At 41.5% G+C, this 27,442-nt stretch overlaps 2 long non-coding RNA genes across 3 annotated transcripts; both read right to left on the minus strand.

The window, feature by feature from the left end:
• Positions 1–278: 278 nt before the first annotated feature.
• Positions 279–9,949, minus strand: LOC141420438 (uncharacterized). 2 transcript variants are annotated; one of them, XR_012444971.1, is made up of 4 exons: positions 8,433–9,949; positions 4,996–5,185; positions 3,758–3,832; positions 279–645 (listed from the first exon to the last, which is right to left on the minus strand). It is a non-coding gene; the product is annotated as an uncharacterized lncRNA (long non-coding RNA). The 2 variants fall into 2 exon arrangements; XR_012444970.1 differs by lacking the exon at positions 3,758–3,832 and having other exon boundaries at positions 281–645.
• A 5,621-nt stretch (positions 9,950–15,570) lies between these two features.
• Positions 15,571–26,127, minus strand: LOC141420437 (uncharacterized). Its single transcript, XR_012444969.1, has 3 exons — positions 25,969–26,127; positions 25,757–25,817; positions 15,571–16,426 (listed from the first exon to the last, which is right to left on the minus strand). It is a non-coding gene; the product is annotated as an uncharacterized lncRNA (long non-coding RNA).
• Positions 26,128–27,442: the final 1,315 nt, after the last annotated feature.

Raw genomic sequence — 27,442 nt, forward strand, 5'->3', positions numbered from 1 at the left:
AACCATTGTCACTGCTACCTTATGCTCTGCCACCTTCCTTTGGTAGCTTAAGCGTGGCAAAATGGGACCCAAACAACAAGTACACCTCACAACATCCTAGAAGAAGTTTCCCAAAACAGATTATTATGAGGAATGGAATGACACAGGAAAGAAACTATGACAAGCAGACACTGGCTATAAAGGCTTAGAGGATGCCTCTGTTCTCCTCAGCCCTAACCCCTTTATGGAGGACAGGACCCTATCTGTCCTACCCCTTTCAGGTACTAAGGCCTTTGAGACAGGACAAACTCACAGCCTCAGAACTTGTATGGAGGAGGGGAACCCAGAAACTGGTAGCTGGCTGCAAAGGTGAAGGCTGGGGCTTTCATGGACGTTTTAACTCTGGGTTTGGTGGGCTCTTTTCATTGGCCATGGATTCGCAGGCTTCCTTAGGTGAACTGGTCTGTTTGCCTTTTATTGGAGGAGGGGAAACGATCTTGAGAGCATTTTGCTCATCAGCCCTGTGGCAGATCTATCAGACCCTTACCTCCTCTTCAGGGTGCAGGAATGCAGGTTTATAACTCCTTCTCAGGATGCAGGAATCACAGTGTTCTCCATTGGGGATGGGATGCTCACTCATCAGCCTTAGGTCTCCAGACCCAACTGCTGTTGGGGAAAGGGACAATGAATCATCTAGCTTGCTTTGTGCTGACAGTGGGGCAACAGGTGGATGGGGTGGTGGTACTTGTCTCAGGGGTTGACCATGTAGTCTCCAGGGACCCCCAATAGAACTGGATGGAGGGCTCATGCGTAGGTAGAGGTGAGTGTTCCTTGACTAAGAGCTGGAATTTGATCCATTGGACCTATTGAGATTTGAGTCTGGAGAAAGCATTTATTTTGCAAGACCCAAATAGGAATATTAGTAGGAGCATAAAAAGGGGTCTGGCAAGGGCTGCATATCTAGGGATCCAGATTCTACAAAATCCTGTAACTCCCAAGAAAGCTCTAAGCTGCTTTATGGTCTGGGGTAGTGGGTATTGAAGGATTGGGTCGATCCACTCGTGACTCAAGGAGCGAGTCTGTCCCTTTAAGACCATGCCTAAGTAGGTGACCTGAGAGAGGCATAATTGAGACTTTTCCTTGGAGACTTTGTATCCCCAGGAGGCCAGAAAGTTTAAAAGGACTCAGCAGCTCTGGAGATGAGGGGCTCTGTGGCTCCACACAGGAGTAAGTCATCAACATATTGAAGAAGGGGATCCTCTGCATAGTGCAAATCTAATAAGTCTCTGGTTAGGGCCTGTCCAAAAAGATGAGGGCTGTCTCTAAACCCTCTTGGCAAAACTGTCCAAGTTAGTTGTTGTGAGGAGTTAGTGGGTTCTTCAAAGGCAAACAGAGGCTGACGGTCAGGATGCAAAGGGATGCAAAAGAAAGTGTCCTTTAAATCTAATACAGAGTAATACTGGGCTTTTGAGCGTATTTGAACCATTAGAGTATGAGGATTGGGAACAATTGGGTGGAGGGGAATGACTGCTTCATTAATGATTCAGAGATCTTGAACAAACCTCCATTTATTTGGCCCCTATGGACAGCAAGAACAGAAGTACTGTAGGGGCTAGAGCAACTAATTTGTAGCCCTTGTTTTTTTAAGGAATTTATGATAGGTAAGAGGCCTCTTTATCCCTCAGGCTTGAGGGGATACTGTTTTTGATGTGGAAACTGTGAGGGATCTATTTGTTCCTGAAGGAGAGGGCAGCAGAGATAGCCCCTTGGGAGGAGTAGAGTTTGAACCTTTAGTTGACATATTAAAGCCTGCCCCAGCAAGGACACTGGAGCTTCAGGGACTATGAGAAAAAAGTGACAGAAGTGGAGGTCTCTGCAAGAGCAGGCCAGAGGCCAAGTAAAATAGTGCTCCAGAGGCTGGCCAGATATGCCCAGAATGATAACCTTGTTATTGTACCAGGGACCAAGAGAGAATGGTAAGACAGAGAAATGGGCTCCACTGTCTAGGAGGAAAATGACCTTTCGCTTCTCTACCATTATGGTTACCTGAGGCTCCTCAACATTGACGCTAAAGAAGTGGAGCCTGAACAGCAGGCCACAGGACCCATCAATCCATAGGAGGTGGCACCTCACCTTCCATCTGGAGACGGGGGCACTTAGACCTCCAGTGGTTACATTGCAGAGAGGACCAGGTCCCACTGGGGGCAGGGCTGTCTCCCGGGCTGTCCCCCTTTTGAGCATTCTCTGTGGAAGTGCCCCTCCTGCCCACAATGGTAGCAAGCTTGGGTTGTTAAGCCCCAGTTGGGTGGGGCACTCCCTGAGAGCTGTGATGCGGTCAAGGTGTCTTTTACCATTTTCTCTCTTTTTAGTAACGTCCTGGTTATAGTATACAGACATGGCTAGTTGCATTAGTTGGTCCAATGAGTTTTCTCCTTCAGCCACAGACTTTTGGAGTTTTCTACAGATATCTGGGGCTGATTTGAGTTAGAAATTTATCTTTGAGGAGAACCTCTGTCACCTGTGACTCTGGGTCCACTGTGGTATGCTTTCTGATAGCATCCTTAAGATGCTGTAGAAAAGTAAGGGGGTTTTCTTCAGGACCTTGTTTTACTACAGTCACCTGGGAATAGTTTAGAGGCTTAACTTTGGCCCTTTTTAGCCCTTCCACTATCAGATAGATGAAGTAGCATTGACGCCATTCATCATCCTCACCATTTTGATTCCAATGTGGATCTGCCAAGGGGACTGCCTGTGCTGCTGTGAGTATAGGCACATTCATTCCCTCACTTCCAGGTGCCATGGGTATTGGGGTTCATTGTAGATGGAAATTGTCCCCAACCTGAGTGGCCTGGGCCAGGACCCATTGCTTTTCTAATGAGGAGAGTCTGGTCTAGCAGAAGCATAATATCTTCCCATGCCAATTCAAAGGTTTGGATCACAGAGATAAAGGCTTGGAGATATTGGTCTGGGACATCAGTATAGTTACCCACATCTTTTTTAACTCCCTTAGATCTGGTCACCGGAAGGGGACATAGACTCTCCCTCTTCCTACCACTGAAGGGGGAACATCCATTAGGAGGTTCTGAATATTGGGGTGGCTTAGAAGGTAGGGCAGAGGGTGGAGCAGTAGGGACAGGGGACTTCTCATTGATAAGAGGCTTTTCTGGTCCTCCTACCCCATGCTTATCCTGTGGCTTACAAAGAATGGCCAGTGTTTGAGTAGATAGCAATTATGGAGCCATTCTGGGTGATCTCGGAGATAAAAGAAAAGCTGTATACAGGGGACCTCAGTCCACTTTTCCTCCTTTTTACAGAAAAGGTCTAATTGAAGAATGGTATTATAATTTGAGGAACCCTATGAAGGCCACTTCTCTTGGTCACCCAAGGGATACTGCGGCCAGACCTCAGTACAAACAAAGTTGAGGGTTTTTTTTCTTGAGATTAATAGGGTCAAAGTCCTCCCAATGTTTCAATAGTCAGGCCAGCGGAGACCACTTGGGTACCAATGCCAGAAGACTGGAAGGGGCAGGTCCCATCTAGAAGAACTTGTCAGACTCCCCTTTTATCGGTGTCCCAACTGGGGATCAGACCTAACTAACAAGAGCAGGCAGCCCTGTCTCGTCCCTCCACCATCCGTGACCAGGACCGAAGGAAGTGACTGGTTGGAACAGGTCACCTGACCAACACAGTGAGAGAAAAACTCTAGGATCCTGCCTTTTAGCCGAAAGCACACAGCCTCTTTAATAAAGGCTACCTCTTTAATAAAGGGATACATCACCTGGAGAGGTACCTGTACCCAGAGGGGGTTCTGGGGCAATCACAGCGTCCCAAGGGGATGACTGGTGTTAATATTCTGAGAAAAAAAATTTTTTATGTTAAGGCCAAAAATATAGGAAATTTTAAATGAGAAATTTAGAGATCATAGCAATGCCCATTTGTTGTTCTTGGAAGGTTACATTAGTGCTTTCTGGAACCATAACCCTGAGACAAGAATTGGCTCCAAGGGCTCACACAATCAGGCCCAAGGTATGAGGTGGGGCTGGGAATAGGGCCTGCACAAAGTCCCGCCACCCCCCCACACACACCCAGGACAAGCAACCATGTCCGCCTAGGCCCAACCCTGTGGCCCGCCATGTATGACAGGTGGCTTTGGATGCATGCCAGGCCCTCTTTATGGATTGTCTTAGCTATGGCAGGTGTTACCGCTGCGCCCAGAGGCTGGCATCCCTGTGCACGTGCATACCTGTTTGTTTTCCCTCCTCCCCTTGTAGAGACAGGATTAGGGCGTGTGTGTGGCGCAGCCAGAGTTTTCTGCATGCGCCTTTGCCTCCGCCAGTGCCCAGCAGCTGATTTAAAGCTGCTTTAGACCAAGGGGCATGACAAACTGGTGTGTGTGTAACTTAAGAAGTCATAAGTACCATGGTATGAGTTTTCCATGGGAGACCATGGTCCCAGTAAGCAGAGGGAAGTGAAGGCTGACAGAGATGAAGAACAAGGCAGCGGGACCAGGGAGGGAGCAGAAAGGGTGTCCTGACATCTTAGGTAAAGGAGGGGAAGGCAGAGCCTGGAGGCAGGATGCACACCTGAGAGATTAATGATTAAGTGTGCTTCCAGGTTGCTCCCACTAAGTGATACTGGAACACTGTCAGCCACACAAAAATCTCCACTCTCAGATCACTGTTTCTGGTAGAAGGGGTATTTGACAGGCGGGAAAAGACAAAAAGTCATCAGGTACCAAAATTAATCAGGTCTTCTCCAACATAGTATAAGGCATACCCAAATAAACCCTGGGCTTGGTCTTGGCCCACAGGGAGGGAGCAAAAGCACCCCCAGATTCGGAATCGCCATGAGGCCAAAGTTGGCTAGTTGCTGCTGGTTTGATACCATGACAGGAAAGTCCCTCAGGAAGACAGGAACAGAGACAGGGCAAGCAGTGCAAGGAAGTCTGCTTTTGGCTAGTCCTCAGCAGGGCATTTTCCCCCAGCAGGAGCATCCAGCAGGGCGTCAGATACTCACGTTTGCACCTTAGGCTTGCCCCTGCTGGTTTGGCACTCAAGACATACCAACTTTGGTCCAGGAGAGATGTCCCTTCGTGGTCACCAAAATGTTACGTGCCGGTTTGAAGTGTTGTGGGCCAGTGTCGAGGGTCCTTGACTCCACAGGCTAGAGAACTGGCTCATGAGGCAGCTGATTGATGAGCCAAAGCCTAGGTATACGAAGTAGGATTTATTAGAGAGCGAGGAAAGGCTACAGCTACAGTAGTGCAGCAAAGCCCAGAAACCGGTAGCTCTCTACTCAGGTAAAGGCTGGGGGTTTTGTGGATGTTTTTAACTCTGGGTTAGGTGGGTTCTTTTCATTGGCTGTGGATTCGTGGGCTTTCTTAGATGAACTGGTTTGTTTGCCCCTTTCTGGGGGAGGGGAAACAATCTTGAAAGCATTTTGCTCATCAGCCCTGTGGCAGATCTATCAGACCCTATATCTCCTCTTCAGGATGCAGGAATGCAGATCTAAACTCCTTCTCAGGATGTAGGAATGATAGTGCTCTATGGGGGATGGGATACTCACTCATCTGCCCTTTAGGTCTCCAGACTCAACAGTAATTGTAACAAGGAGCATTTAGTGCTGCTGTTTTAATACTGTCAGTCATAATTATTTTCTTAAAAATGTGGTCTGCAATGGAAATAACTAAATGTTCTGACAATTCCTAAACTACTTTTCAACATTTTAACTATGGCTATTCTAAGTCTTTTCATTCTCAGTCTGGGTGCTTCTTCGGAGCATTTGCAATTACCTGGTACTTATTTTTCAATTGAGTCAGCCTTCTAGATATTTACTTTTGTTGGCTTTTTTCAAAACATTTTTTAAATGTTGTCTGCTGACATTCTGCAGCATTTTTAAGTTGTAAGGATATCATCTATAGTCAAGACAAAACTAAAAATGGATGCCAAGTAAGCCCACTTCTTCTAAACCTATTTTGTTGCTTTTAATTTGGCCAAATGGGTCTTAATTGGCACTGATTCCCACCTGACCTGCCTGACACTCCCTCTCCAATGCCAAGAACATCCAGGAAAAGCTTTCCTGCACTGAGGGATTGTCATAAACCAGAATGGTTAATTGACAAAAATCTTCAGAGGAGCCTCTTCAGAGACAGTTCGGAGACAAGAGGGGAAAGCTGTCACGATCCAGATGGGCTCACCCGTGCCAGACCTCACAAAAGTTACTAAAGCTGAGAGGTTGTAAAGAAGTGATCTTACGCAGGGCTAACTGGACATTCAAGCCCTTACAGGCACCTCTGACAGAAGGAAAACTCGTATTTTTGCCTGACACCTTCCATTTAAGTAAAAAAACAAAACAAAACATTACTTTTGCTTCAAACTTATCTTTTTCATACTCCATGCTCACTGAGTTATTTTCCCTTATGTGGTCTATTTAACTGGGAGCATTCTGACTTTTACATCCTCTGTACTCCACTTGATAAAGTTGTCTCTAGTTTTAGACTTAAACTGCTTTTACAGAACACCCTCCAGATAACAACTCTGGAACCTCTCCCAAAACAAAGACTGAGGTAATGACCACCCATGACACACCTGTGATTGGAACCGTTTACTGTACATAACTTTGTTCCCTGCCCCCAGTTCTCTTGTCTACTTAAACCTATAGCCTAGGTCCCTTGGTTTTCCTTCTCATGCTGATAACCACTGGCCCATGTGTATTTAACTGCATGTCTCACTTTATCTCCTGAAGGCTACATTCCTTTACACAGGTTGCCACTCAAAACCATGTCCAAAGAATGCTGTTTTTTAGGTCAATGCTGGTTTTATGTCAGCCAATCCAGGATTGTTCATGATACCACTAAAAGACTTTGGGAAATTGATGCCAATCTCCAATAACGAACAACGAACAGCTGGGAACAGTGTCCCAGTGGGCCAAGTGGATGCCATGGGCCTTCCCTCTACTGGGACCCCTTATTTTTCCCATTGTGACCTTGTCCTCAAAACAGGAGGGGATTAGATCTCCTCACAGCTAACATCCTCACAGCCTAATATTCTTTCCTCGTACCCGTGGCTCATCCCACTGGTGGTCCCTCTCATCCTTGTTTGTCTGGGTCTAATATTCCTACCATGCCTCATTAATATCCTCCAAAAATTTTCTCAGGAACGTATTACCAGGGGAGCAGTTCAAAGCCATCATGCTTCTATAAACTCTCCAGGCTTGACAACACCCCACATTGCCCCTAGTAAGCAGGAAGTAGCCAGAAGACAGGTGGCACCCCGATGCCACTTATATGTATGTGTGTGTGTGTGTGTGTGTGTGTGTGTATAATCAAAGAGCCTAGAATGCTGGAATGTCAGGAAACATTGAAACAATGCAAATTCTGGAACTGCTGGAATGTCGAGATAACAACATGCATACCTGCCCAACCCCAATGAACTTCCTGCTAATGTCCAGCACCTTCCCCATTCTCTTACCTAATGCCCATCCTCCTCCAACCTCCCTCTCCCTGCAACAGAATGTTTAAAATCCCCAGCCTGTAAGAAAGACATGCTCTCACCCCTTTGTGTTACTCTGATGGCTAAGGGTCCCTCTCAGGGTCTCATTTCCCTAAAAAAGGCCTGCTTGCTTATGAAGGTTGCAGATTCTCTCTCAATTTGTCTCTTATCCACTTCTTCACTTTCCTTTCAGCAGGCATCTATGAAAAAATCACAATGTACCTCCCTTGTACTATTAATGTATGCGAGTTTTAAAAAATTCCCAGAAAAAAAAAATGGACTAGAGAGGGAATTCAGGGGTTGGGCATGCTAAGCAAGTGCTCTACCACTGAAGTGCATCTCTAGGCCTTGGTGTCTTGAACCAGGGTCTCCCTAAATAGCTTAATCTGTCCTGGTACAGGATCCTCCAGCCTCTGCTTACCAAGTGCTGGGATAACAGGGACGTGCCACCATGTAAGGCTAGTAATGGTTTCTGTTATTACTCTTTACAGAAAACTTCCAGAGTGAGATTAAACCCCAGGACAAATAAAACAATGAAAATCTTTCAGAGAAGCAGACATACAAATAGCAAGGCAGCCCAAGCACAGAAATGCCAACTTGAAAAGCAAATGCCAATTTGAGGTTAGGGAGTTGCCAGAAGACTGTACCTTAATCCCCAGCTCTGGTTGCAGGTAGGCACAGACAAGTTTGGGAAAAGGGGAAAAAAAATGTTTAAGCCTCTTTCGTTTTTTTTTTTTTTTTTTTTAATGACTCCACCGTTTTTTTCAAACATGAAGGGCGGGGTAAGAGGCACGCAGGAACTCTGATTTGTGCAACACTGCCATCTAGCGACTATAGAAACAAGGAGCCAAAACCCTCTAACAAAAATTCCTTTTTAATGCTGCTTTCCTGCTTCCAGCCCTGGAGATGAAGGCTGGGAAAGCCAAGCGGGATAGAGTAAAGGACTACAGAATACACTAATACCTTCCGGAGCGGCCCCCGCGAACCATCCGCTGTAAAGACGCTTCCCCATCTTGTCTTTGGAATCATCCCAACAGCAACAGGAAGTCCCGGCCACACAGGAAGTAGACAGCGGCTCCTTGCCTAGGATTGGCCAGTTCTGAGTCTGCGCGTAGGCGTCCAGTGAGGTCGCTGCCAGCTTTCCATCCTGAGGTCGCTGCCAGCTTTCCATCCTGAGTTCGCCTGCACTTTCTTTCCAATGCTATTTTTTTAAGGTAAGGAGTGTTACCCGTGATGTCCACGAACTGCAACCCCCCACCCCATCTTCGCTAACTGTTCTAATCCTCCTACGTCCTCCTCTCGCTCACTCCAGCGAGAGTGAAAAGAGAGGAAAGGGCCTGCGCAGTAAAAATAGATCCGTAGGGTTTTTTTTAGCACGATGGGCGGGGCAAGAGGCGTGTATGTCCCAAATACGGTGCAACGCTGCCATCTAGCATTCATAGATGGATATTCACCTACGTTCGCGTGAAACTTCACGGTTCTGCTTCTTCTCTACCTAAAATCGTGCTTATAAACTCCGAGAAATCCTTGTGAGATGAATGAGAGGACGACATAATGCCATAGGATTTGCCTTAATGAGTCTTGCAAACCACACCGTCCTTGAAGCCTTCCCTAGTCCCTCCCTCGGAACCATAGCAACAGCAGCGGGAAGTGTTTGTTACACCAGAAGACCCTGCCTGTTCCCATATAGGATTGGCTGATTAGGGGACAGCTTGGGGGAGCCCACTGAGTTCCCTGCCAGTCTCCGACCTGGGTCTTACCTGCTCTTCCTTCCAATGTTGTCGTTACCTGTAGGGTTTGGATGTGACCTAGGTGTCCAGAACCAGCAGCGGCATTCCACGTTAGAAACCTGTACCCTCTTCCCCTTCTAAGTTTCCCTGCCAGCAATCATATCCATAGTCTTCACCCTCCTGGAGGACTCCACTGCACACCGTTCTTTACCATCCACCAGACCCTTCCTTACCCAGCTTGCCCAAAGCTATGTACTCTCCTCCTCACACACTCAACTTCTGCTCCATTCTCTGTCCTCCCTAACCTCCTGGCAACACCCCCAGTAATGGAAACCCTCCACACCCATTTCTTTTCTTCTCTCTATAGAAGTCCCCACAAGCACCACAACCAAATATTGTCATGGTGGTCACCAGTATCGCCTTGTGAAAATAGGAGCAAGCGCTCACCACTGGTCTATACTTCTGCTGCCCCTTTGTGACAGGATAGTTACTTGGTGCCAGGCCTTTGTCAAAGATTTCCTCCTTGAAGTACCTTTACTCTGGCTCTGAACTGTCTTCTCAACTATATCCTAATTTTGTGTGTGTGTGTATGCATTGTCTAATTTTATCACAAATCCTGCAATCAGATTAGCCAGAATCTCCCATCCTTGATATCTGATCGCCTTCTAACTAATGCTAGTGCAGTGGAGTCCTCCAGGAGGTTGAAGGCTGTGGATGTAGGGGCTTCAGAGAGGGAGCAGGAAGGGCAGCAGATGGTGGTGGTGGTGGTGGTGGTGGTGCTGCTGCTGCTGCTGCTGTTGCTGTTGAGAGAGCAGTAATGAAGAAACGGACATCGGGGCTGGACATGGTCTTCCCTGATGCCCAGGGCATGACGACGGGTGGGGCAGGGAGACTTAGAAGGGGAAGAGAACATCCCTGAGGAGGAGAGGCTACTCAGCCTCATGGGCTCTGATGTGTGCAATTAGGTTCAGATATCAAATAAGGTTTTTCACTCTCCACTACCTCCAAGTTGTTGTCCCATCATGGTGGCCTGTCTTCAGCAAGTATCTTGTTAGGTTGCTTTAAACAGAATCTCCCTTACCCTGATGTTTTCTCTTACTAATTTTCCATCGACTGACCCACACTCTTCTACTTGGCAATAATTTCCCACTTTTCCTTGTTATATTTGAAGTTGAGCCCAATCTTTACTGCAAGAGTCCACTGCAGTGGTCCCTACACACATTTCATTGGTTCCAAATAAAATCTGCCTTACAATTTTTTAACAAGTGTCAAGAATAAATTACTTGGGCTTGGGAGTGTACCTCAGTAGTATAGCACTTTTCTAGCATGCACAGCACCCTGGGTTCCATCCCCAACACCATCAAATGCTGGCAAAGATGTAGAGAAAAAAGAACCCTTATACACCATGGGCAGAAATGTAAATTACCCCAACCTCTATAGAAAACATTATGAATGTTCCTCAAAGAAATTAAAAATAGAACTACCATATAATCTAGCTATGTCACTCCTTGGTGTATACCTGAAGGAATCAAAGTCAGCCTATGAGATACATACACACCCATATTTATTGTGTCACTAGTCACAAAAGCTAAGTTATGGAACCATCATCTAACAGGTACTTAAACTGCTTTTGCCCACAAATTAACTGAAAATGGGATAAAAATGTGGCATCTCTGTCTCCATTTTGTATCTGTGTCCTTTGTTCTGGGTCTCTCTTTTCCACAGTCACCTTGGAAAGTAGGAAGGACATGACTGATAGATAATATCTTTACAGGGGGAACTACCCTCCAGTAAAGGAACATCAGAGCCTCTGTAGAACACACCACATACCAGGCAGCAGTGACTTTCTTATTGTAACAAGGCCCTGCCTGACCAATCCTGAGACAATGAGCAACCAGACCATCTATGACCACCAGAACACACCTGTGACCAGGACTGTTTAATGATTATGCATACTTCTCTTCCTCTGCCCCTAATTCTTCCTCTATTTAAACCAAAAGCAAGCATTTGTACAGAAGAAATGGGTTGAAATGCTTACTTTGCCTCTTTCTGCTGCATGCCCATGCCATGTTAATTAAATGTCGTTTCTGTGACCTGTACCATTACTTGTCTGTTTATTTGGCAATTTGGGGTGAGTGGCCAGACCTGATATATGAAACACTGGAGTTTGGACCTGGGGCCTAAAACCCTGTTTCAGTCCTATGCACCCATCAGCAGATGAATGGATATGGAAAATGTGATATATATGTACACAATGGAGTATTATCCAGCCATAAAGAAGAGTGAAGTCATGTCATTTGCAGGAAAATGGTGGAATTGGAAATCATCATGTTAAGTGAAATAAGCCAGACTCAGAAAGACAAGTATTGCATGTTTTCTCTCATACGTGGATGTGGAGGGGGTGGGGAGACATCATAAAAGTAATAGCAGGACCATTAAAGAAGTGGACCAGGGAGAGGGAGGAGGGGCGAGTGAGAGACATTAATAGGGGGTGGGTATGATCAAAGTATGTTATATGCATTATAAAAATGTTGCCACGAATCCTCTTATTTTATACAACTATTATGTACTAATAAAATGTTTAAAACTATAACCCTCATGTGCTTTCATCCACTGGGCACTGCTCCTTATCCTGAGAAAAATCACAATGAAACAATTGTAGACAAGGACACAATTTATCTCTTGAGGATAAAAGCCAATCTCTCAATACTATTTTGATAGGCACAATTCCTTAACACTTTTCCCATTGAGAGGTGGCATGAGTCTAGGCTTGCCTGGGACTGCTCTGATTAAGAAAATATGGCAGAAGTGATACAATGTGGGTTATAACCCACCTGCTGGAAAGACCACATAGAGAGTCCCTGAGACAGTATGGAGAAGGAAAAGGGAGCAGCTTGTTCCATCCTTCCAAAGTGTCAGGTTGAGTAAGCGGAGTGGCTCAAGTGGTAGAGCACCTGCCTAGCAAGCATGAGGTCCGGGGGAGAAATGACCCAAGCCTTGTATGCACATATGAATAATAAAATAAAATAAAAAGCATGAGGTCCTGAGCTCAAACCCCAGTACTAAAAAAAGTGTCATGTATGTGAATGGAACCATCTTAGATACTAATCAGATCAGCCTTCATTGAGTGATTCCCAATTATGCCAGAGAGAGCAGAGGAATTCCCCAGCCCAGAAAATCATGATACAATATAATTTTAGTTTTTAAGCTACTAAGTTTTGGAATCAGTCTGTAACCAAAGAAACTGAAACAACATACCTCTCTTCCACTAGCACCTTATAACTCGTTCTTTTCAACATTAAGCCTCTAGAATGTGTAGACTACACTTTCTTGCTCTATTGATCACCTCTCCTTCCATCTTCAATATACAGCAAACTGTCCTCTGCCTCTCAGATCCATGGAATAGTTCCTTCCCATAATCACCAATTATTTACTTATTGCAAGAGCTAAATGAGCGTGGAGTGACTCAAGTGGTAGAGAGCCTGCCTAGCAAACATAAGGCCCTGTGTTCAAACCCCAGTACCGACAAAAACAAACAAAAACACTGAATGACTCACTGCTGTCTTTACCTTCCTTGACCTCTCTGCAGTCCTAGGTATAGTTGACATTCCTTCCTTCATGAAACTTTCTCATTTCTTCATCCCTGTGGCAGCAGCCCCTTCTGATCATCCTTCTTCCTTTTTGACTGCTTCTTCTGTGCCTCCTCTTTGGGTTCCTTTTCCTCTGCTTTCCTTTTAAATATTATGGTATTCCAGCCTCAAACTTCTATCCTCTGTTTTTGTCACGCTATATAATCCATCAATCATACCCAAACATCCCATTCATTCATCTGACACTGCTTATCACTTACAGTGATTCCTTCCTCATCTCTATCTCTACATAAGAACTCTAAGCTAAGTCATAGACCACCTTCTCCACCAGGCCCTGCAGAACAACCAGAAACATGGGTCTCTGTCTCTCTCTCTCCCTCTCCCTCTCTCCCTCCCTCTCTCTCTCCCTCCCTCCCTCTCTCCCTGCCTTCCTCTCTCCTTCCTTCTCTCCCTCCTCTTCCCTAGCACTCCATGAATCTACTCTGGAAAAGGTTATAATCTCCCTGGTGAGAGACCCAAAGTTATAGAGCTCTTTGGGTAAATAAGAGATAAAAACTCATCTCCCACAATAAGTCAACAGCTATGTCTAAAACTGGTAATAAACTGTATGAGCTTAATAGCTAGAAATATGAAAGCAAATACTAGAAGAAAAAACTAGAAGTTTAGGAGGAAGGATATCAAGATACGCAGGAATAATACAGGAAATTGCTGTTTTTTTAAGCTAATTTAAACTTTGTAGTAACATTTTACTTTTCAACTTACATATCTATGTACTTGGTAACATGACCATATTGTCAAAAATCATGACTTAAGATAATAAAAATGAAGGAACTGAAGATGTGGCTAAAGCAATAGAGCACCCACTTTGCAAGTGCGAAGCCCTGAGTTCAAACCCAATTACTGCAAAAAAATGAAGCTGGTGCAGTGGTGCACAACTGTAATCCCACCTACTCAGGAAGCTGAGGCAACCTGGGATACATAAACAGACCCCCATCGCCAAAAAAAAAACCCATAATTAGTAAGAATTAACACAAGTATTAATTCATCTCTATAAGTGATATAATTTGGATCTATCTTTAATTTTCAGACTAATGTTTTAGGTCTTATGCAATTGTCTATTCAATGTTTTACATACACTGACAGTAACTCAGGTATAAAGGGCCTTCATAAGAAAGAAAAGTAACATATTCCATCATTATTATTGCTATCATCATCATCATCATTATTATTATTTTGGTGGGACTGGGGTTTGAACTCAGGGCTTCACACTTGCAAAGTAGGTGTTCTCAGCCATGTTTATTGCAGCACTATTTACAATAGCTAAGCTTTGTAAGCAGCCCAGATTGCCCCACGACTGATGAATGGATTAAGAAAATGTGGTATATATAAACACTGGAGTTTTATTCAGCCATAAAGAAGAATGAAATTATGTTGTTTGCAGGTAAATGAGTGGACTGGAGAACTACATGCTAAGCGAAGTAAGCCAAGCTCAAAAAGTCAAAGGTCACATGTTTTCCCTCATATATGGAAGCTAGACCTATAAGTTAAATGTATATATAGATACATACATGATCATATATGTAGATATATACACATACATATAGTGAGAAAGAGAACAAGATTTTATTAGTCTGTCTGAGGGGACTATAGGAGGTGGGAGAGGTAAAGAAAATGTTAGAGAATGAAAAATATTGAAACAACCCATCTATATATGGGTATACTATAATGCACTGTACTGTAAATTGTTGAATACTAGGGTATTATGGTGATAGAGAATAAATAACAGGGGGGTTGATTTGATTAAAGCACAATGTATACAGGTGTGAAGTATCAAGGTGAAACCCCCTTGGACTATCAGTATACACTTTAAAAAGTGAAGGGCAGGAGGGAAAAATAGGTCTTTTCCAGGGGTGGATACCAGTGGGAGGAAGTGGGCATAAGGAAAAGGGGAATGAGAGTGAATATGGTGGTGTATTTTGTATCCATATATGAAAATAGAATAATGAAACTTGTTGAAATTGTTCTAAGAAAGGGGGGAGATGGGAAGAAGGAGAACAATGGAGGGGGTAAATCTAACAAAGATATATTGTAAGCACATATGTAAATATCACAATGTATCCCCCTGTAAAACTATTACATGCTAATAAAATAATTTTCACAAAAGCAGGTGCTCTACCAAATGAGCCACACCTCCAGTCCATTTTTCTCTGGTTATTTTGGAGATGAGGTCTCATGAACTATTTGCTGGGGTTGGCCTGGAACCATGACCCTCCTCATCTCAGTCTCCCAAGTAGCTAGGATTACATGTGTGAGCCACTGGTATCTGGCTATATTTCATTATTAAAGTAATGACTTTTTTGTTTCCCACACCTTGGGTTTTAGGGACATAGAAGATATCAACTTCAATGTGATTGGGGAAAAATCTATTTGAGAATTTTTCTCAAATATATCTAAAATATATCTATATTTAATATAGGTCTGATTTTTATTTTCTTTTTGGAGGCAGATTTTGTTTCCACGGCTGTCACTAGGCTTTCCATACATGGAATTTTATTTAAACTAATGCTCATTCCAGGTCCACATTCCAGACCTACTAAGTCAGAATCTCTAGGGCTAGGACACAGACATTTGTCTTCTCTAATGCCCCATGAAAGATTCTGGTGCACAGCTGAGATTGAGAACCAAAAGCACACACTCCATTTATGCTGCCTTTTTTTGGTTGACATAATCTGGTTTTATATCTAAATTTATTACAATTGAAATATATTTTAATTACCACATTTATTTTATCAAGAACTTCTTATTGGAAAGTTATTTTGCCATTTAAATGCTATTTTAAAATAAGGTTCACCATTACTGAGATACAAAAATCATCTTTAAATAGTTTCATTGCTCACTGCAAATATTTTTATTTTTATTTTACTTGATAGGAAGGCTGAGGGGAGGGAGCAGGGCCTCACAAGTGGAAAGGGATCTGGAATTCTGTTGTCTTAGTAACAGCTCTGTTTCTCATCCCCAGAGTCACTCAGCTTAGACAGGAGGACCCTCTGGTTGGTGAATAGGGGCAGGTGAGAAAACAATGCTCCATTCTCTTTGTAGTTCTGGTTCCAATGCTTGAAACAAAGGGTTAATTATTGTTTCCAGGGAAACTGAAGCTGAATCTATCAGTCATGAGGGGAAAAATGTTACATGCAATATAAAATGAGGATAGATTATAACAGTCCATTCACAACATGGAATTGAGACTCCGATGTGTTAATTCTGAGGATTCTTATACATGCAGGTACACATGTGTGTTCTTCCTGCACAGATAATCACAATGGCACAGATTGGTTAGAGAAAATGTACAGGGGGGAGAAGGTGAGAAAAGTAGGCAACCCAGACAATAAACTATTTTTTAAATTACATCATGTCTTTTCAAGACTTAAATTAACATTCATGTTCTGTTTTAATCCACATTTGTAATATATCTAATTATCTACCCAACCAGCTTTACCTGAAAGAAAATGCAGCTTTTTTCTTTTTTAATAATCATCCTATGTTGTTTTGTGGTAGCTCAGCTGTTTGTCAGATGCTAAAGTGATACCTCCTGCACAAGTGTGTCAGTCAGACCAGTTGCTCTTGTTTATATGCCAGCCTACAAACAAGAAGAGAAGCAGAAGCTTCTGTATCTAGACATTTGGCTATGGAACCTCTTGTTAATTCTAAACCACAACTGGCTTACATTTATCTTATGCTAAATGCTGAGGGGAGAAAGAGACCAAGACAGAGAGAAGAGAAAAAACCTTCAACATCCTGTCTTCATACTAAATATAATCCTGCTTCCTGTACTCAGGTCTGTTCTACCTCCACTCTACCTCACTAAGGTTAGAGGGACTTTTCACCAGACAGATGGCTACCAGAGATTCTAATTCTTCCACTACCAGGGATCCCAATGACAGGAGAAAATGAAGCAATAATGCTTCAAACCCATACTGTAGAAAGAAGCCCTGAATTTTCTTCTCCACAGTGCTCCCTTTACTCCTGTCCACCTCTTATTCACCACTTGGGACTAGATATTGCTAGATATTGCATCTTCCAGAGAGCCCTATCAGGCTGGTTCCCCAAGTTATGGACATATAAACTTCCTCTGTACTCCCATGACACCTTTTATTTCCTTTATCACAGACACAACCCCAATCTACTATGAACACATGGGTATTCTTCTATCTCACTATTTTGGGAGCTGGTAGAAGCCAGCCACAGCACCTAATACAAAAACCTAGACATTAGTAGGCATTCAGCAAGTATCTATTGAATGACATAAGGAGAATGTTGGGTCCTTTACACACCTCATTATTACAATAACCCTGCACAATTCAGATTCTTTTCACATGTTAACAAGAAATAGAACTGAGTTCAAAGTGTTTGGTTTATTAATTTTCTTATTTTACAGTGACAGGGATAAAATCCAGGACCTAGCACAGAAATTTTGGAGACCAATGAAAAGTTGTTTTTTTGACCTATAGCCAACATCATACTTAATGGGGAAAAACTGAAACCATTTCCCCTAAACTCAGGAACATGACAAGGGTGCCCACTCTCCCCACTCCTATTCAACATAGTCCTGGAATTCCTAGCCAGAGCAATAAGGCAAGAAGAAGAAATAAAGGAATACAAATAGGTAAAGAAATAGTCAAAATATCCCTATTTGCAGATGACATGATCCTATACCTCAAAGACCCAAAAACTCCACCCAGAAACTTCTAGACACCATAAACAGCGTCAGCAATATAGCAGAATACAAAATCAACTTACAAAAATCAGTAGGCTTTCTATACACCAATAATGAACAAATTGAGAAAGAATACAAGAAAACAATTCCATTTACGATAGCCTCAAAAAAGATTAACCTTAATGAAGGACATAAATGACCTCTTCAAGGAGAACTACAAACCACTGAAGAAAGAGATTGAGGAAGACTACAGAAGATGGGAAGATCTTCCATGCTCATGGATTGATTGAATCAACATAGTACAAATGGCTATACTACCAAAAGCAATCTACATGTTCAACACAATACCCATCAAAATTCCAATGATATTTATCACAGAGATTGAAAAAATCTACCCTAAAGTTCATTTGGAAACACAAAAGACCACGAATAGCCAAGAATAGTGAGCAAAAAGACTCCAAACTGTACTACAGAGCCAGAGCAATAAAATCAGCATGGTAAATGGCACAAAAACAGATATGAAGACCAGTGGAATAGAATAGAGGACCCAGATATGAATCCATACAGTTATGTCCACCTTATCCTTGACAAAGGTGCCAAAAACATACGACGGAGAAAAGAGCCTCTTCAACAAATGGTGCTGGGAAAAGTGGCTATCTGCCTGCAGAAAACTGAAACTTAGATCCATGCCTGTCATCCTGTACTAAAGTATCAATTCAAAGTGGATTAAGGACCTTAATATCAGACCTGAAACCTTGCAGTTAGTACACAAAAGAGCAGGGAATACCCTGGAAACAATAGGAATAGGCAAGGACTTCCTCAGTAGAACTCCACCAGCCCAGCAACTAAGAGAAAGGATGGACAAATGGGACTACATGAAATGTAAAAAGCTTCTGAACACCAAAAGCAATGATCTCTAAATTGAAGAGACCACCCACAGAGTGGTAGAAAATATTTGCTAGCTATGCATCAGACAAAAGACTAATAACCAGAATATACAGAGAGCTCAAAAAACTAAACTCCCCAGAAATCAATGAACCAATAAATAAGTGGGCAACTGAACTAAACAGAACTTTTTCTAAGGAAGAAATCCAAAAGGCAAAAAAAAAAAAAAAAACATGAAAAAATGCTCACCATTCCTGGCCATAAAGGAAATGCAAATGAAAACCACACTAAGATTCCACCTCACCCCTGTGTTCATCAAGAATACCACCAACAAATGCTGGCGAGGATGTGGGGGAAAAAGGAACCCTCATACACTGCTGGTGGGAATGTAAACTAGTACAACCACTATGGAAAACATTTTGGAGGCTTCTTAGAAAACTAAACATAGATCTGCCATATGATCCAGCAACACCACTCCTAGGATATACCCGATGGAATGTGACTCAAGTTATAACAAAAGCACCTGCACACCCATGTTTATTGCAGCACTATTCTCAATAGCCAAACTATGGAAACAGCCAAGATGCCCCACTACTGATGAATGGATTAAGAAAATGTCGTATTTATACACAATGGAATTTTACTCAGCCACAAAGAAGAATGAAATTTTATCATTCACAAGTAAATGGATGGAAGTGGAGAACATCATCTTAAGCGAAGTTAGCCAGGCTCAGAAGGCCAAAAATCCAATGTTCTCCCTCATATGCGGATTACAGAACCAAAACAAATGCAGTAATATTATTGGTCATGGGTCACACACTAAGGGGAGAACATGCATGGGAGAAATAGGGAAAGGAAAGGAAACCTAAAACTTGAATGTGGTTGATGTGCTCTCTGTTGAGGGGCAAGTAAAGTAATCTTAAATTAGCAGAGGCCACTATGGGAAGGGGACCAGGAAGTAGCGAAGAGGTCTGGTAGAGATGAAACAATGTGGGTTGCAATACACAAGTGCATGGAAGCAACACTAGGAATCTCTCTGTATAGCTATCTTTATCCCAAACTAGCAAAAACATTATGTCTTTCTTATTATCTCATGTTTTCTCTTCAACAGAATTGGAAAAGAAGAGGGCGGAACAGGATCTGCTGGAAGTGGGGGTTGGGATGGGGGGGTGAGGGGGTTGGGGGGAAGTGGCACAAATAATGTATACACATGTAAGTAAATGTAAAAACAATACAATAAAAGGAGAAAGAAAAATAAAGAAAAGTTGGTTTTTTGGAAAGAAACAAAATTGACAAACCTTTAGCTAGACAAGGATAAAAAAAGAGAGGACTCAATAAAATTAGAAATGGAAAAGGAGACATTACAACTGATGTCAAAGAAAAACAAAAGATCATGAGACTATTATAATAATTAAATGCCAAGAAATTAGATAACCTACAAGAAATGGATACATTTTAAAACATAAAACCTATCAAGGCTGAATCATGAAGAAATAAAACATCTGAACACACCAATAATGAGCAAAGAGATTAGATCAATAATGAAAAGTCTCTCATCAAAGAAAAGCCCAGCACTTTATGCCCTCACTGCCAAATTCTAGCAGACATTTAAGGAACAATACAAATTCTTCTCAAACTCTTCTAAAAATTAAAGAGGAAGGAATACTTCCTAACTCATTTAACAAGGACAACATTACTCTGATACTAAAGCCAAACAAGACCAATATCCCTGATAAACACAAATGAAAAACTCTTTAAAAATATGAAAAAAAACCCTAAAGACTCCATCAAAAACTGTTATAACTATGGATGGGTGTGTGGCTCATGCCTACAATACTACCTACTCAGGAGGCAGAGATCACAGTTCAAGGCCATCCAGGACAAAATAGCTCACAAGACCCCATCTCAACCAATAAAAGCTGGGTGTAGTGGTGTACACCTGTCATCCCAGTATGCAGGAAGCATAAATAGGAGGATTGTGATCCAGGCTGGCCTGGGCATAAATACAAGACCCTATTCGAAAAATAATTAGTAAAAAGGGCTGGGAGTGTGACTCAGGTGGTAGAATACCTGCCTAGTGCAAGACCCTAAATTCAACCTCTAGTACCACCAAAAAAAACTTTTATAGCTAAAAATGAATTCAGTTAAGTTTCAGAATACAAAATCAACATACAAAAAGCAGCAGTGTTTCCATACTCTAACAACATAATATTCAAAAAAAGAAATCAAGAAAATGATTCTATTTACAATAGTTACAAAAGTAAAATACTTAAGAATAGATTCAACCAAGGAGGTGAAAGATGTGTACACTGAAAAACTATACAAAACTGATAAAAAACTGAAGACAAAAAATAAATGAAAAGGTATTGTGTCCACAATTTGGAAGATAAAATTTTGTTTCAATGTCTATACTACCCAAAGAAATATGTCATTTTTCACAGAAATAGAAAAGGTAATCTTTATATATATATGGAACTACAAAAGCTGCCAAATAACCAAAACAATCTTGAGCAAAAAAGAACAAAGTTGAAGACATCACATTATCTAATTTTCACATATAATACAAGGCTACAGTAATCAAAACAGCATAGTAATGGTATAGAAACAGATGCATAGACCAATGCATTAGAATAGAGATCACAGAAATAAATATGCCCATCTTCAGTCAACTGATATTTGACAAAGGTGCCCAGAACACAATCCAAAAGCACAGTCAAGAAAAGCAAAAATACACAAATGAGATTGCATCAAACTAAAGTTTCTGAATAGCAAATGAAACAACCAACAGAGTGAAGAGACAACCTATATGATGGGATAAGAGTATGTGATAGAGCAAAACTGCTAACCTTATAATGGCCACAACACAGGAGGGTGGGCCAGGGACAAGGTATATCTCTTCAGGGCATGCCCCAGTGACTTACTTCCTCTAATTAGGCTCCACCTCCCAATAAGGCCATCATATCATAAATCCATCAAGGAATTAATCCATTGATTAGGTCACAACCCTCAGGATCCACTCACTTCCCAAAAGTCCATCAGCCAGCAACCAAGCCTTTACTACATGAGCCTTTGAGGGGATACCTCATATCTGAACCATAACATCATACATTTTATAACGTGTTATATATCCAAAATGTATAAGAAACTCAGACAACTCAATAACAAGAAAATCAATAACCTAATTAAAAGTGGGCAACTGAAGTGAATAGTCATTTTTCCAAACAAGACTTACAAATCAACAAAAAGTATTTGAAAATGGATTTAATATCACTAATCATGAGGGAAATGCAAACCAAAATTACAATGAAATATGTTGGAATGGCTACTATCAAAAAGATGGAAAGCAAGTGTTAGGGAGAATGTGGAGAAAAAGGAACCCCTGTACACTGTTTCTTGAGAAGTAAATTAGTATAGCCACTATGGAAAACAGTGTGGAGTTTCCTCAAAAAGTTTAAAACAGACCTACCATATGATCAAGCAATCCCACTTCTGGGTCTATACTCACAGGAAATTAAATGAGTATGTTCCAAAGATATCTGCCTCCTCTGTTCATTGCTGCAATATTCACAATAGCCTAAACATGGAATCAACCTAAGGGCCCATCAACAGATAAATGGATAAGGAAAATGTGGCATATATACACAATTGAATACATCCATCCTTAAAATAGAAGAAAATCCTTTCATTTGCCATAACATGGCTAAACTTGGAGGACATTATGCTAAATGAAAAAAAGCCAGGCACAGAAAAACAAATACTGCATGATCTCACTTATGGGTAGAGTCTAAAAAAGTCAAATTCATAGAAAAAGAGTGTAGACAGCCGGGTGTGGTGGCTCACACCTGTAATCCCAACTAGTTGAGAGACAAAAATAGGAGGATAATGGTTCAAAGCCAGCCAGAGAAAAAAGTTAGTGAGACCTTATCCCAAAAAACAAGCCAGAGATGGAGGCACATGCCTGTCATCCCAGCTACTCTGGAGGTAGAAGAATCTTGGTCTAAGGTTGGCCTGGGAAAAAGCCGGAAACCCTATCAGAAAAACAAACTAAAGCAAAAAAACTTGAGGCATAGCTCAATCCTGCACTTCCCTAGCAAGTGCGAGGCCCTGTGTTCAAATCCCAGTATCTCCAAAAAGAAAGAAACAAAGAATGAAGAAGAAAGAAGAGAGGGAGGAAAGGAAGTATGGAAGGAGGGAGGGAGGGGTAGAGGGGGAAGGAAAGAAAGAAAAGATGGTACCAGGGACTGGGGGATGTGAAAAATGAGGAGATGGGTTCAAAATTTTAGTTAAGGAGGAGCAATAAGCTCTAGAGATACATTGTACAGCATGATGACTATAGTAAATAACAATGTATTCTTAAAAATTGCTAAAGAGCAGATTTTAAATGTTCTCACCACAAAAAAAAATGGTAAGTATATAAGATTATGGATAGATTAATTAGCTTGAATTTAATCATTCCATAGTGTATGCAAATATCAAAACATCACAATGTGCCCCATAAATATATACAATTTGAATTTTAGTTAAACTAATTAATTTATTACTAAGTAAATAAAAGTGCTGCTTTAGAAGACCTAACTTTCAGTACCTCAGAATATGACTGTATTTGTATATAGGGCCTTTAAAGAGATGGTTAAGTAAAAATGAGGTCTTTCAAGTGGCACTAATCCAATCCAATAATTTTTATAAGAGGAAATTTGGATAAACAAATGCCAAGATGCATAAAGCACAGAGGACACAGAGCAATAGCTATCTATCTGAAAGCCCAGGAGAGGCCACAGAAGAAACCAAAAATATCATCACTTTGATTTTCCAGTTCTACCCTCCAGATCTATGAGAATATAAACATCTATTGTTTAAATCGCCCTATTATGGTTTGAATATGAAATGTCCCCCACAGGTTCATGTGTTGAAGACTTTGTCCCCAGCTGATGGCATTATGTTAGGAGGTGATGGAAGCTTCAGGAGATGTGGCCTAGCTGGAGAAAAGTAGTCCAGTGGGGATGTGTCCTTGGAGTCTGTATCCTGTCCTGGATTCTTCCTGTCTGTCTCTTTCTGTTTCCTGTCTGCCATGAGGTGAATAGTTCTGTTCTCTCTCCCCACAACCTTACATTGATGGGGCCAAGTGACCACAGACTGAAACCTCTGAAACTGTAAGTCAAAATAAATCATTTCTCCTTTAAACTATTCTTTTTTTTTTTTGCAGTACTAGGGATTGAACCCAATGCCTTGCACTTACTAGGCAAATGCTCTACTACTTGAGCCATGCCCCAGTCCACCTCCTTTAAGCTGTTTCTATTGGGGTATTTGTCAAAGCAATGAAAAGTTTGACTCCACACATCCATTCCATGGTATTTTGTTACAGTAGCCCTAGTCAACAAACATACCTTGCTATTGTCTCAAATTTTTGTCAGATTTAGTTTATGAATCCTGCAGTTATTCAATAAATATTTATCTTTTTAAATTGATGACAGAGGTTGATAGAAAAGTGAACATGCAATTAGTAGGTATAGGGAAGCAAATTTATATAAGCAGTGATGAAGTGCATAATGACTTTTCTGTCAACAATGGACAGCATATATGATGGTAGTCTCATAAGATTGTATGACTTAGTGACGACATAGCCACCTCAGTTTGTGTAAATACACTCTATGATGTTCACACAATGATAAAATCACCTAACAGTGTATTTCTCAGAACATGTCCCGATTGTTAAGTGACACTTGTGTAATAGTCTCTTTTGATGAAGAATTGAGATATATGAGCGTCTCCCTGGTGTTTCAGGAAAGGCTTGCACAAAGCATCAAAAATTTTTTCAAAGATTAACACTCCAGACTGTCCTAATAGAGGAAAGTAGAATTTGACAGGAAGACATGATAAGGTGTGGTTGCAGAGCACAGACTTCAGAAACAGGAAGACCTGAGTTCTCATGTCCAAGTACCTCATTTGTAAATTGAGGATGATCATAGTATCTATATCAGAGGGTTTGTGGGAAGGGTTAAAGAGGTATTGCATGGAAAATGGGCCTGACCCATGAGAATAAATTTCCCTATCAGAATTTTCTCCAAAGTACAAAGGGTTATGACAATTAAGTGTCAGAGAAAACCTGTAACCAATAACATTTCTATTCACCCTGCCATCCACAAGCAATTAGCCTCATAGAATCAAAGAATGTCCTTTGAAAAGTTCAACTTGGGTTGCTACCCAACTTACTACATTTTTGTAATACTCGGATGAAATAAATAATGCAAATTATAGCACTCCTAGTAGTACTCAGTAAATATTGGTGCTTGCCAATTCTTATTACTTTTCAGTGATACGCACATATATCCACACAAAATTCTACTCAAATCTAATTTTTTTTGTTTACTAGTGAAAGTTTTCTAATCTTAGAAGTCATACAGACAGATATGAACACTCCCTGTTTGTTCTCTCCTTAAAACTTTAAAGCCAGGTCTGCTTCCACTTCTAAGGTCCCTGTGGAAATCACATTATTAGAACACAGTTGACATCAGCATGAATTTTCTAAGGTCCCTGTGGAGATCACATTATTAGAACACAGTTGACATCAGCATGAATTTTCTGAAATAATTTCAGAGTGTACAAGCAGGGGATGGCTTTGTTAAAATTTAACAATGGAAACTGCATTGGAAAGCATTTGCCACAGAGTACTTTCCTATCAGAAGAATTGTCTGGCCCCTAGTAGACTACCTGTATCAATATTCCATAATAAAAGTTTGCAGATATATATTCAACTATATACCTTTAAAAGACAGACACAAGTCTAAACCCTTTACACAGCATTCAAATGGAAAAATTGTGCTCTGACTGGACAACAGCAGCCAAGAGAGTGCAGTCTTCATTTGTGCCACTAGGGGAAGCAGTGTATAAGAAAAGGTGAGGTACTCCAAACATTTGCATAGATGGGACTTTGAAAGATTAATACCTTCATTAGATTTTCTGGGATTTTAAGAGGATTTCTAGGGAAATATTTTGGTTCTGGGGTTCATATAGTTGTTTTAAAAGCTAGATAATATTATGCCTATTCTCTTTTAGTTCCTTTCTCTCTAACAGAGCCATGGACACAGACAACTTTTTAAGACTTCATCAGACTCAGAAATGAGGCATATTGAGAGATTGGTAGCATGGGGCCAACAGAGAAAATGGAAAGCAGCAGGGGTAGGATTCAAGGCCATTCCATGAGTGATTCTTAACTAAACCTGTAGGGAAATCTCTGTGTTTAATCTTTATGTATTTATATGTGCATGCAAAATAATTGTAAGGATGAATGAATGTATGTTTGATTTATTCCCATCCTCCATAAGATCTTGCATTTTGACTAGCAATTTTGTTTTTATCTCACAAACTCACCAATCAAGCATACTCAGTTTCAGTTTCCTTGGTAACCGACCTCTGCTTCCTGTCTAGACTTCTGGTCATAAGAAGAGAGAAAAGAGAAAACGCAGAAATGAGGAGAGAGGGTTAGAAAATGTTATCCCTTATCCCCCCCACCTTCCCTACCACAGTCTATTTCTGTACCACAACAGCCATCCTCTACCAAAAATGAATTCCAACCCCTTTACCTTCATCTCTGTTTCAGTTTGGTCTGACTAGTCAAATCCTTGCAGAACAATTATCTTTCTCTGTACTCCATACTGTTTCTTTCAGCTTCTGGAATTGAGTATTCTTGTCATTAATCACAGGTAAAAGGCTCGATCTTTTTTTTTCTCTCCTGCTCTTCCCCTTCTGTCTATTGGAGTAAGTGAGGGCAGAGAAGACAGCTGACAGAGGCCAGCACTACTCATGAAATCCCTATGTGGTAACTACTCTAAAACCCACTCTCTTGGGTATTCTCACTACTGCATCTACACTGCATTCTGAAGGGAGGCTTCTTGCTAGAGCCCTTCCCCCATCTTCTCCAGTCTAGCATTGTGTTCTCACACTAAATCACCCCTATGCTACCACTCCAATCCCCATCCTTCACCACATCCTCCCACAATTACTGACTGTGTGGTGCTTATCACATCCTGAAGAGGTTTCCTAGAAATCCAGTTTTCTGGGATAAATCTTAACATTGGCAGAGCATTTGCTGAGAGCAAATATGTTGCTCTCAGACTGGCACTACAGTCCTGACCTCAAGATCCTCCATTTCTGGCATCTAATTCTTAGTTGTCACAGGATTCAAGAAAATACTCAGGTCCTCTCTTTATTGACCTAAATTACTGCTAAAAAGCGACTTGTAACAAAAAAAAAAAACAGACAAAAAAAAATAAACTCCATCTCCTTTTGCTCTCCTGCCTCCTCCCCAGAAGGACCTAGACTTCAGGGCTTCCACATTTTCACCCATCCCTTTCTTATACTTTGTCCCCTACTAGTTCTCCCAGGCCCAGACCCTATAAGGTCTCAGGGGAGATGTAGGATAAGAATATCACTGCCAATATCATCCTTGTGGAAAACAAAGTAATTAAAAGAGTAATTACTTTAACCAGAGGATAATTTAATTAATTTAACCAGAGGGTACATTTTGAGAAAAGAGCTTGAACATCTGATAATAGGTCACCAACTTCCCTTCCACTTCCAAATGACCCAGGTGCCTCTATTCATGCAAGTCCATCCTCATCTTCCCTTTCAGGGGCCCAGCTGTCCATATTTCTATGCTGGTGCTGGGACCCTACAGTGTACTCCACATCAGCTACCTTCACCCACACCCACAAAATATAAACAACATGCTTCTCCTAAATTATCTTTGGGTAAAGGTGAAAAAATTTAAATATAATCATATGATAATTTGAACCAGTCTCAGTAAAAACACATACCTAGAGTTAAAGGAAGCATCCAAGTTTACATTCATTCCAGTTAATTTACAGCTTCAAGTGTTTTCCTTTTATTTATTTATTTTTTAATTTTTTTATTCATATGTGCATACAATGTTTGGGTCATTTCTCCCCCCTTCCCCCTACCCCCTCCTTTACCTACCCCACCCCCTCCCTCTCCCCCCCTACCTCCTCGCTACCAGGCAGAAACTATTTTGCCCTTATCTCTAATTTTGTTGAAGAG

This window comes from Castor canadensis, unplaced genomic scaffold, assembly GCF_047511655.1.
Source record: "Castor canadensis unplaced genomic scaffold, mCasCan1.hap1v2 HAP1_SCAFFOLD_165, whole genome shotgun sequence".
NCBI classification, from domain to species: Eukaryota; Metazoa; Chordata; class Mammalia; order Rodentia; family Castoridae; genus Castor; species Castor canadensis.